Source organism: Amblyomma americanum, chromosome 6 (assembly GCF_052857255.1).
Source record: "Amblyomma americanum isolate KBUSLIRL-KWMA chromosome 6, ASM5285725v1, whole genome shotgun sequence".
NCBI classification, from domain to species: Eukaryota; Metazoa; Arthropoda; class Arachnida; order Ixodida; family Ixodidae; genus Amblyomma; species Amblyomma americanum.
Window position 1 is genome coordinate 163,752,031 of NC_135502.1, and position 12,541 is coordinate 163,764,571.

Here is a 12,541-nt window from a genome sequence, read left to right on the forward strand (position 1 = left end):
TTCTCTAACACGGAGTCTCTCCAACACTGATTTTCTCCAACAAGGAGTTTCTCCAACACGGACTATCTCCATCACGGCCTTTATCCAACATGGACTTTCTCCAACATGGTGTTTCTCCAACACGGAGGTTCTCCAACACAGAGTTTCTCCAACACGGAGTTTATCCAACGCGGAGTTTCTCCAACGCGGAATTTCTCCAACGGGGAGTTTCTCAAACGCGGAGTTTCTCCAACGCGGAGTTTCTCCAACGCGGAGTTTCTCCAACACGGAGTTTATCCAACGCGGAGTTTCTCCAACGGGGAGTTTCTCAAACGCGGAGTTTCTAAAACACGGAGTTTCTCCAAAGCGGAGATTCTCCAACGCGGAGTTTCTCTAAAGCGGAGTTTCTCCAACGCGGAGTTTCTCCAGCGCGGAGTTTCTCCAGCGCGGAGTTTCTCCAGCGCGGAGTTTCTCCAACGTGGAGTTTTCTCCAACGCGGAGTTTCTCCAACGCGCAGTTTCTCTAACGCGAAGTTTCATCAACGCGGAGTTACTTCAACGCGGAATTTCTCCAGCGCGTAGTTTCTCCAACGTGGAGTTTCTCCAACGCGGAGTTTCTCCAGCGAGGAGTTTCTCCAACGCGGAGTTTCTCCAACACGGAGTTTCTCTAACACTGAGTTTCTCCATCACAGAGTTTCTCCAACACGGAGTTTCTCTAACGGAGTTTCTCCAACACTGATTTTCTCCAACAAGGAGTTTCTCCAACACGGACTATGTCCATCAAGGACTTTATCCAACACGGACTTTCTTCAACACGGAGTTTCTCCAACACGGATAATCTCCAACACGGAGTTTCTCCAACACAGAGTTTATCCAACGCGGAGTTTCTCCAACGCGGAATTTCTCCAACGCGGAGTTTCTCCAACACGCAGTTTCTTCAACACGGAGTTTCTCCAGCGCGGAGTTTCTCCAACCCGGATTTTTCTCCAACGCTGAGTTTCTCCAACGCGTAGTTTCTCTAACGCGGAGTTTCTCCAACGCGGAGTTTCTTCAACACGGAGTTTCACCAACATGGAGTTTCTCCAACACGGAGTTTCGCTAACACGGAGTTTCTCCAACGCGGAGTTTCTCCAACGCAGAGTTTCTCCAACGCGGAGTATCTCAAACGCGGATTTTCCCCAACGCGGAGTTTCTCCAGCGCGGAGTTTATCCAGCGCGGGGTTTCCCCAGCGCGGAGTTTTTCCAGCGCGGAGTTCCTCCAACGCGCAGTTTCTCCAACGCGGAGTTTCTCCAAAGCGGAGCTTCTCCAACGCGTAGTTTCTCCAACGGGGAGTTTCTCAAACGCGGAGTTTCTCCAACGCGGAGTTTCTCCAAAGCGGAGTTTCTCCAACGCGGAGATTCTCCAACGCGGAGTTTCTCCAACACGGAGTTTCTCCAACGCAGAGTTTTCTCCAACACGGAGTTTCTCCAACGCGCAGTTTCTCTAACGCGAAGTTTCATCAACGAGGAGTTTCTCCAACGCGGAATTTCTCCAACGCGTAGTTTTTCTAGCGCGGAGTTTCTCAAACGCGAATTTTCTCCAACGCGGAGATTCTCCAACGCGGAGTTTCTCCAACACGGAGTTTCTCCAACGCAGAGTTTTCTCCAACACGGAGTTTCTCCAACGCGCAGTTTCTCTAACGCGAAGTTTCATCAACGAGGAGTTTCTCCAACGCGGAATTTCTCCAACGCGTAGTTTTTCTAACGCGGAGTTTCTCAAACGCGAATTTTCTCCAACGCGGAGTTTCTCCAATGCGGAGTTTCTACAACACAGAGTTTCTCCAACACGGAGTTTCTCTTACACGGAGTCTCTCCAACACTGATTTTCTCCAACAAGGAGTTTCTCCAACACGGACTATCTCCATCACGGCCTTTATCCAACATGGACTTTCTCCAGCATGGTGTTTCTCCAACACGGAGGTTCTCCAACACAGAGTTTCTCCAACACAGAGTTTATCCAACGCGGAGTTTCTCCAACGCGGAATTTCTCCAACGGGGAGTTTCTCAAACGCGGAGTTTCTCCAACGCGGAGTTTCTCCAACGCGGAGTTTCTCCAACGCGGATTTTCTCCAACGCGCAGTTTCTCCAACACTGAGTTTCTCCAACACGGAGTTTATCCAACGCGGAGTTTCTCCAACGGGGAGTTTCTCAAACGCGGAGTTTCTAAAACACGGAGTTTCTCCAAAGCGAAGATTCTCCAACGCGGAGTTTCTCTAAAGCGGAGTTTCTCCAACGCGGAGTTTCTCCAGCGCGGAGTTTCTCCAGCGCGGAGTTTCTCCAGCCCGGAGTTTCTCCAACGTGGAGTTTTCTCCAACGCGGAGTTTCTCCAACGCGCAGTTTCTCTAACGCGAAGTTTCATCAACGCGGAGTTTCTTCAACGCGGAATTTCTCCAACGCGTAGTTTCTCCAACGTGGAGTTTCTCCAACGCGGAGTTTCTCCAGCGAGGAGTTTCTCCAATGCGGAGTTTCTCCAACACGGAGTTTCTCTAACACTGAGTTTCTCCATCACAGAGTTTCTCCAACACGGAGTTTCTCTAACGGAGTTTCTCCAACACTGATTTTCTCCAACAAGGAGTTTCTCCAACACGGACTATGTCCATCAAGGACTTTATCCAACACGGACTTTCTTCAACACGGAGTTTCTCCAACACGGATAATCTCCAACACGGAGTTTCTCCAACACAGAGTTTATCCAACGCGGAGTTTCTCCAACGCGGAATTTCTCCAACGGGGAGTTTCTCAAACGCGGAGTTTCTCCAACGCGGAGTTTCTCCAACGCGGAGTTTCTCCAAAGCGGAGTTTCTCCAACGCGGAGATTCTCCAACGCGGAGTTTCTCCAACACGCAGTTTCTTCAACACGGAGTTTCTCCAGCGCGGAGTTTCTCCAACCCGGAGTTTTCTCCAACGCGTAGTTTCTCTAACGCGGAGTTTCTCCAACGCGGAGTTTCTTCAACACGGAGTTTCACCAACATGGAGTTTCTCCAACACGGAGTTTCGCTAACACGGAGTTTCTCCAACGCGGAATTTCTCCAACGCAGAGTTTCTCCAACGCGGAGTATCTCAAACGCGGATTTTCTCCAACGCGGAGTTTCTCCAACGCGGAGTTTCTCCAGCGCGGAGTTTATCCAGCGCGGGGTTTCCCCAGCGCGGAGTTTTTCCAGCGCGGAGTTCCTCCAACGCGCAGTTTCTCCAACGCGGAGTTTCTCCAAAGCGGAGCTTCTCCAACGCGTAGTTTCTCCAACGGGGAGTTTCTCAAACGCGGAGTTTCTCCAACGCGGAGTTTCTCCAAAGCGGAGTTTCTCCAACGCGGAGATTCTCCAACGCGGAGTTTCTCCAACACGGAGTTTCTCCAACGCAGAGTTTTCTCCAACACGGAGTTTCTCCAACGCGCAGTTTCTCTAACGCGAAGTTTCATCAACGAGGAGTTTCTCCAACGCGGAATTTCTCCAACGCGTAGTTTTTCTAGCGCGGAGTTTCTCAAACGCGAATTTTCTCCAACGCGGAGATTCTCCAACGCGGAGTTTCTCCAACACGGAGTTTCTCCAACGCAGAGTTTTCTCCAACACGGAGTTTCTCCAACGCGCAGTTTCTCTAACGCGAAGTTTCATCAACGAGGAGTTTCTCCAACGCGGAATTTCTCCAACGCGTAGTTTTTCTAACGCGGAGTTTCTCAAACGCGAATTTTCTCCAACGCGGAGTTTCTCCAATGCGGAGTTTCTACAACACAGAGTTTCTCCAACACGGAGTTTCTCTAACACGGAGTCTCTCCAACACTGATTTTCTCCAACAAGGAGTTTCTCCAACACGGACTATCTCCATCACGGCCTTTATCCAACATGGACTTTCTCCAACATGGTGTTTCTCCAACACGGAGGTTCTCCAACACAGAGTTTCTCCAACACGGAGTTTATCCAACGCGGAGTTTCTCCAACGCGGAATTTCTCCAACGGGGAGTTTCTCAAACGCGGAGTTTCTCCAACGCGGAGTTTCTCCAACGCGGAGTTTCTCCAACGCGGATTTTCTCCAACGCGCAGTTTCTCCAACACTGAGTTTCTCCAACACGGAGTTTATCCAACGCGGAGTTTCTCCAACGGGGAGTTTCTCAAACGCGGAGTTTCTAAAACACGGAGTTTCTCCAAAGCGAAGATTCTCCAACGCGGAGTTTCTCTAAAGCGGAGTTTCTCCAACGCGGAGTTTCTCCAGCGCGGAGTTTCTCCAGCGCGGAGTTTCTCCAGCGCGGAGTTTCTCCAACGTGGAGTTTTCTCCAACGCGGAGTTTCTCCAACGCGCAGTTTCTCTAACGCGAAGTTTCATCAACGCGGAGTTTCTTCAACGCGGAATTTCTCCAACGCGTAGTTTCTCCAACGTGGAGTTTCTCCAACGCGGAGTTTCTCCAGCGAGGAGTTTCTCCAATGCGGAGTTTCTCCAACACGGAGTTTCTCTAACACTGAGTTTCTCCATCACAGAGTTTCTCCAACACGGAGTTTCTCTAACGGAGTTTCTCCAACACTGATTTTCTCCAACAAGGAGTTTCTCCAACACGGACTATGTCCATCAAGGACTTTATCCAACACGGACTTTCTTCAACACGGAGTTTCTCCAACACGGATAATCTCCAACACGGAGTTTCTCCAACACAGAGTTTATCCAACGCGGAGTTTCTCCAACGCGGAATTTCTCCAACGGGGAGTTTCTCAAACGCGGAGTTTCTCCAACGCGGAGTTTCTCCAACGCGAAGTTTCTCCAAAGCGGAGTTTCTCCAACGCGGAGATTCTCCAACGCGGAGTTTCTCCAACACGCAGTTTCTTCAACACGGAGTTTCTCCAGCGCGGAGTTTCTCCAACCCGGAGTTTTCTCCAACGCGGAGTTTCTTCAACGCGTAGTTTCTCTAACGCGGAGTTTCTCCAACGCGGAGTTTCTTCAACACGGAGTTTCACCAACATGGAGTTTCTCCAACACGGAGTTTCGCTAACACGGAGTTTCTCCAACGCGGAGTTTCTCCAACGCAGAGTTTCTCCAACGCGGAGTATCTCAAACGCGGATTTTCCCCAACGCGGAGTTTCTCCAACGCGGAGTTTCTCCAGCGCGGAGTTTATCCAGCGCGGGGTTTCCCCAGCGCGGAGTTTTTCCAGCGCAGAGTTCCTCCAACGCGCAGTTTCTCTAACGCGGAGTTTCTTCAACGCGGAGATTCTCCAACGTGGAATTTCTCCAACGCGGAGTATCTCCAACGAGGAGTTTCTCCAACACAAAGTTTCTCTAACACGGAGTTTCTCCAGTGCGTAGTTTGTCCAACACGGAGTTTCTGCAACGCGGAGTGTCTCCAACGCGGAGTTTTCTCCAACGCGGAGTTTCTCCAACGCGCAGTTTCTCTAACGCGAAGTTTCATCAACGCGGAGTTTCTCCAACGCGGAATTTCTCCAACGCGTAGTTTCTCCAACGCGGAGATTCTCAAACGTCGATTTTCCCCAACGCGGAGTTTCTCCAAAGCGGAGTTTCTCCAGCGCGGAGTTTATCCAGCGCGGGGTTTCTCCAGCGCGGAGTTTCTCCAGCGCGGAGTTTCTCCAACACGGAGATTCTCCAACGCGGAGTTTCTCCAACGCGGAGTTTCTCCAACCCCTAGTTTCTCCAACGCGTATTTTTTCCAACACGCAGTTTCTCCAACGCGGAGTTTCTCCAACGCGGAGTTTCTGCAATGCGGAGTTTCACCAACTCGGAGTTTCTCTAACACTGAGTTTCTCCAACACAGTTTCTCCAACACGGAGTTTCTCTAACACGGAGTTTCTCCAACACTGATTTTCTCCAACAAGGAGTTTCTCCAACACGGACTATCTCCATCACGGACTTTATCCAACACGGACTTTCTCCAACACGGAGTTTCTCCAACACGGATAATCTCCAACACGGAGTTTCTCCAACACGGAGTTTATCCAACGCGGAGTTTCTCCAACGCGGAATTTCTCCAACGGGGAGTTTCTCAAACGCGGAGTTTCTCCAACGCGGAGTTTCTCCAAAGCGGAGTTTCTCCAACGCGGAGATTCTCCAACACGGAGTTTCTCCAACACGCCGTTTCTTCAACACGGAGTTTCTCCAGCGCGGAGTTTCTCCAACCCGGAGTTTTCTCCAACGCGGAGTTTGTCCAACGCGTAGTTTCTCTAACGCGGAGTTTCTCCAACGCGGAGTTTCTTCAACACGGAGTTTCACCAACATGGAGTTTCTCCAACGCGGAGTTTCTCCAACGCAGAGTTTCTCCAACGCGGAGTATCTCAAACGCGGATTTTCCCCAACGCGGAGTTTCTCCAACGCGGAGTTTCTCCAGCGCGGAGTTTATCCAGCGCGGGGTTTCCCCAGCGCGGAGTTTCTCCAGCGCGGAGTCCCTCCAACGCGCAGTTTCTCTAACGCGGAGTTTTTCCAACGCGGAGTTTCTCCAACGTGGAATTTCTCCAACGCGGAGTATCTCCAACGAGGAGTTTCTCCAACACGAAGTTTCTCTAACACGGAGTTTCTCCAGCGCGTAGTTTGTCCAACACGGAGTTTCTGCAACGCGGAGTGTCTCCAACGCGGAGTTTCTCTAAACCGGAGTTTCTCCAACGCGGAGTTTCACCAACGTGGAATTTCTCCAACGCGCAGTTTTTCCAACGCGGAGTTTCTCAAACGCCGAGTTTCTCCAACACGGAGTTTCTCCTGCGCGGAGTTTCTCCAGCGCGGAGTTTCTCCAACGCGGAGTTTCTCCAAAGCCTAGCTTCTCCAACACGTAGTTTCTCCAACGGGGAGTTTCTCAAACGCGGAGTTTCTCCAACGCGGAGTTTCTCCAAAGCGGAGTTTCTCCAACGCGGAGATTCTCCAACGCGGAGTTTCTCCAACACGGAGTTTCTCCAACACGGACTATCTTCATCACGGCCTTTATCCAACATAGACTTTCTCCAACATGGTGTGTCTCCAACACGGAGGTTCTCCAACACAGAGTTTCTCCAACACGGAGTTTATCCAACGCGGAGTTTCTCCAACGCGGAATTTCTCCAACGGGGAGTTTCTCAAACGCGGAGTTTCTCCAACGCGGAGTTTCTCCAACGCGGAGATTCTCCGACGCGGAGTTCCTCCAACGCGCAGTTTCTCTAACGCGGAGTTTCTTCAACGCGGAGATTCTCCAACGTGGAATTTCTCCAACGCGGAGTATCTCCAACGAGGAGTTTCTCCAACACAAAGTTTCTCTAACACGGAGTTTCTCCAGTGCGTAGTTTGTCCAACACGGAGTTTCTGCAACGCGGAGTGTCTCCAACGCGGAGTTTTCTCCAACGCGGAGTTTCTCCAACGCGCAGTTTCTCTAACGCGAAGTTTCATCAACGCGGAGTTTCTCCAACGCGGAATTTCTCCAACGCGTAGTTTCTCCAACGCGGAGATTCTCAAACGTCGATTTTCCCCAACGCGGAGTTTCTCCAAAGCGGAGTTTCTCCAGCGCGGAGTTTATCCAGCGCGGGGTTTCTCCAGCGCGGAGTTTCTCCAGCGCGGAGTTTCTCCAACACGGAGATTCTCCAACGCGGAGTTTCTCCAACGCGGAGTTTCTCCAACCCCTAGTTTCTCCAACGCGTATTTTTTCCAACGCGCAGTTTCTCCAACGCGGAGTTTCTCCAACGCGGAGTTTCTGCAATGCGGAGTTTCACCGACTCGGAGTTTCTCTAACACTGAGTTTCTCCAACACAGTTTCTCCAACACGGAGTTTCTCTAACACGGAGTTTCTCCAACACTGATTTTCTCCAACAAGGAGTTTCTCCAACACGGACTATCTCCATCACGGACTTTATCCAACACGGACTTTCTCCAACACGGAGTTTCTCCAACATGGATAATCTCCAACACGGAGTTTCTCCAACACAGAGTTTATCCAACGCGGAGTTTCTCCAACGCGGAATTTCTCCAACGGGGAGTTTCTCAAACGCGGAGTTTCTCCAACGCGGAGTTTCTCCAAAGCGGAGTTTCTCCAACGCGGAGATTCTCCAACGCGGAGTTTCTCCAACACGCCGTTTCTTCAACACGGAGTTTCTCCAGCGCGGAGTTTCTCCAACCCGGAGTTTTCTCCAACGCGGAGTTTGTCCAACGCGTAGTTTCTCTAACGCGGAGTTTCTCCAACGCGGAGTTTCTTCAACACGGAGTTTCACCAACATGGAGTTTCTCCAACGCGGAGTTTCTCCAACGCAGAGTTTCTCCAACGCGGAGTATCTCAAACGCGGATTTTCCCCAACGCGGAGTTTCTCCAACGCGGAGTTTCTCCAGCGCGGAGTTTATCCAGCGCGGGGTTTCCCCAGCGCGGAGTTTCTCCAGCGCGGAGTCCCTCCAACGCGCAGTTTCTCTAACGCGGAGTTTTTCCAACGCGGAGTTTCTCCAACGTGGAATTTCTCCAACGCGGAGTATCTCCAACGAGGAGTTTCTCCAACACGAAGTTTCTCTAACACGGAGTTTCTCCAGCGCGTAGTTTGTCCAACACGGAGTTTCTGCAACGCGGAGTGTCTCCAACGCGGAGTTTCTCTATACCGGAGTTTCTCCAACGCGGAGTTTCACCAACGTGGAATTTCTCCAACGCGTAGTTTTTCCAACGCGGAGTTTCTCAAACGCCGAGTTTCTCCAACACGGAGTTTCTCCTGCGCGGAGTTTCTCCAGCGCGGAGTTTCTCCAACGCGGAGTTTCTCCAAAGCCTAGCTTCTCCAACACGTAGTTTCTCCAACGGGGAGTTTCTCAAACGCGGAGTTTCTCCAACGCGGAGTTTCTCCAAAGCGGAGTTTCTCCAACGCGGAGATTCTCCAACGCGGAGTTTCTCCAACACGGAGTTTCTCCAACACGGACTATCTTCATCACGGCCTTTATCCAACATAGACTTTCTCCAACATGGTGTTTCTCCAACACGGAGGTTCTCCAACACAGAGTTTCTCCAACACGGAGTTTATCCAACGCGGAGTTTCTCCAACGCGGAATTTCTCCAACGGGGAGTTTCTCAAACGCGGAGTTTCTCCAACGCGGAGTTTGCCCAACGCGGAGTTTCTCCAAAGCGGAGTTTCTCCAACGCGGAGATTCTCCGACGCGGAGTTTCTCCAACACGCAGTTTCTCCAACACGGAGTTTCTCCAGCGCGGAGTTTCTCCAACACGGAGTTTCGCTAACACGGAGTTTCTCCAACGCGGAGTTTCTCCAACGCAGAGTTTCTCCAACGCGGAGTATCTCAAACGCGGATTTTCCCCAACGCGCAGTTTCTCCAACGCGGAGTTTCTCCAGCGCGGAGTTTATCCAGCGCGGGGTTTCCCCAGCGCGGAGTTTTTCCAGCGCGGAGTTCCTCCAACGCGCAGTTTCTCTAACGCGGAGTTTCTTCAACGCGGAGATTCTCCAACGTGGAATTTCTCCAACGCGGAGTATCTCCAACGAGGAGTTTCTCCAACACAAAGTTTCTCTAACACGGAGTTTCTCCAGTGCGTAGTTTGTCCAACACGGAGTTTCTGCAACGCGGAGTGTCTCCAACGCGGAGTTTTCTCCAACGCGGAGTTTCTCCAACGCGCAGTTTCTCTAACGCGAAGTTTCATCAACGCGGAGTTTCTCCAACGCGGAATTTCTCCAACGCGTAGTTTCTCCAACGCGGAGATTCTCAAACGTCGATTTTCCCCAACGCGGAGTTTCTCCATAGCGGAGTTTCTCCAGCGCGGAGTTTATCCAGCGCGGGGTTTCTCCAGCGGGGAGTTTCTCCAGCGCGGAGTTTCTCCAACACGGAGATTCTCCAACGCGGAGTTTCTCCAACGCGGAATTTCTCCAACCCCTAGTTTCTCCAACGCGTATTTTTTCCAACGCGCAGTTTCTCCAACGCGGAGTTTCTCCAACGCGGAGTTTCTGCAATGCGGAGTTTCACCAACTCGGAGTTTCTCTAACACTGAGTTTCTCCAACACAGTTTCTCCAACACGGAGTTTCTCTAACACGGAGTTTCTCCAACGCGGAGATTCTCCGACGCGGAGTTTCTCCAACACGCAGTTTCTCCAACACGGAGTTTCTCCAGCGCGGAGTTTCTCCTGCGCGGAGTTTCTCCAGCGCGGAGTTTCTCCAACGCGGAGTTTCTCCAAAGCGGAGCTTCTCCAACGCGTAGTTTCTCCAACGGGGAGTTTCTCAAACGCGGAGTTTCTGCAACGCGGAGTTTCTCCAAAGCGGAGTTTCTCCAACGCGGAGATTCTCCAACGCGGTGTTTCTCCGACACGGAGTTTCTCCAACGCAGAGTTTTCTCCAACACGGAGTTTCTCCAACGCGCAGTTTCTCTAACGCGAAGTTTCATCAACGAGGAGTTTCTCCAACGCGGAATTTCTATAACGCGTAGTTTTTCTAACGCGGAGTTTCTCAAACGCGAATTTTCTCCAACGCGGAGATTCTCCAACGCGGAGTTTCTCCAACACGGAGTTTCTCCAACGCAGAGTTTTCTCCAACACGGAGTTTCTCCAACGCGCAGTTTCTCTAACGCGAAGTTTCATCAACGAGGAGTTTCTCCAACGCGGAGTTTCTCCAACGCGGAGTTTCTGCAATGCGGAGTTTCACCGACTCGGAGTTTCTCTAACACTAAGTTTCTCCAACACAGTTTCTCCAACACGGAGTTTCTCTAACACGGAGTTTCTCCAACACTGATTTTCTCCAACAAGGAGTTTCTCCAACACGGACTATCTCCATCACGGACTTTATCCAACACGGACTTTCTCCAACACGGAGTTTCTCCAACACGGATAATCTCCAACACGGAGTTTCTCCAACACGGAGTTTATCCAACGCGGAGTTTCTCCAACGCGGAATTTCTCCAACGGGGAGTTTCTCAAACGCGGAGTTTCTCCAACGCGGAGTTTCTCCAAAGCGGAGTTTCTCCAACGCGGAGATTCTCCAACGCGGAGTTTCTCCAACACGCCGTTTCTTCAACACGGAGTTTCTCCAGCGCGGAGTTTCTCCAACCCGGAGTTTTCTCCAACGCGGAGTTTGTCCAACGCGGAGTTTCTCCAAAGCGGAGTTTCTCCAACGCGGAGATTCTCCAACGCGGAGTTTCTCCAACACGGAGTTTCTCCAACACGGACTATCTTCATCACGGCCTTTATCCAACATAGACTTTCTCCAACATGGTGTTTCTCCAACACGGAGGTTCTCCAACACAGAGTTTCTCCAACGCGGAGTTTTCTCCAACGCGGAGTTTCTCCAACGCGCAGTTTCTCTAACGCGAAGTTTCATCAACGCGGAGTTTCTCCAACGCGGAATTTCTCCAACGCGTAGTTTCTCCAACGCGGAGATTCTCAAACGTCGATTTTCCCCAACGCGGAGTTTCTCCATAGCGGAGTTTCTCCAGCGCGGAGTTTATCCAGCGCGGGGTTTCTCCAGCGGGGAGTTTCTCCAGCGCGGAGTTTCTCCAACACGGAGATTCTCCAACGCGGAGTTTCTCCAACGCGGAATTTCTCCAACCCCTAGTTTCTCCAACGCGTATTTTTTCCAACGCGCAGTTTCTCCAACGCGGAGTTTCTCCAACGCGGAGTTTCTGCAATGCGGAGTTTCACCAACTCGGAGTTTCTCTAACACTGAGTTTCTCCAACACAGTTTCTCCAACACGGAGTTTCTCTAACACGGAGTTTCTCCAACGCGGAGATTCTCCGACGCGGAGTTTCTCCAACACGCAGTTTCTCCAACACGGAGTTTCTCCAGCGCGGAGTTTCTCCTGCGCGGAGTTTCTCCAGCGCGGAGTTTCTCCAACGCGGAGTTTCTCCAAAGCGGAGCTTCTCCAACGCGTAGTTTCTCCAACGGGGAGTTTCTCAAACGCGGAGTTTCTGCAACGCGGAGTTTCTCCAAAGCGGAGTTTCTCCAACGCGGAGATTCTCCAACGCGGTGTTTCTCCGACACGGAGTTTCTCCAACGCAGAGTTTTCTCCAACACGGAGTTTCTCCAACGCGCAGTTTCTCTAACGCGAAGTTTCATCAACGAGGAGTTTCTCCAACGCGGAATTTCTATAACGCGTAGTTTTTCTAACGCGGAGTTTCTCAAACGCGAATTTTCTCCAACGCGGAGATTCTCCAACGCGGAGTTTCTCCAACACGGAGTTTCTCCAACGCAGAGTTTTCTCCAACACGGAGTTTCTCCAACGCGCAGTTTCTCTAACGCGAAGTTTCATCAACGAGGAGTTTCTCCAACGCGGAGTTTCTCCAACGCGGAGTTTCTGCAATGCGGAGTTTCACCGACTCGGAGTTTCTCTAACACTGAGTTTCTCCAACACAGTTTCTCCAACACGGAGTTTCTCTAACACGGAGTTTCTCCAACACTGATTTTCTCCAACAAGGAGTTTCTCCAACACGGACTATCTCCATCACGGACTTTATCCAACACGGACTTTCTCCAACACGGAGTTTCTCCAACACGGATAATCTCCAACACGGAGTTTCTCCAACACGGAGTTTATCCAACGCGGAGTTTCTCCAACGCGGAATTTCTCCAACGGGGAGTTTCTCAAACGCGGAGTTTCTCCAACGCGGAGTTTCTCCAAAG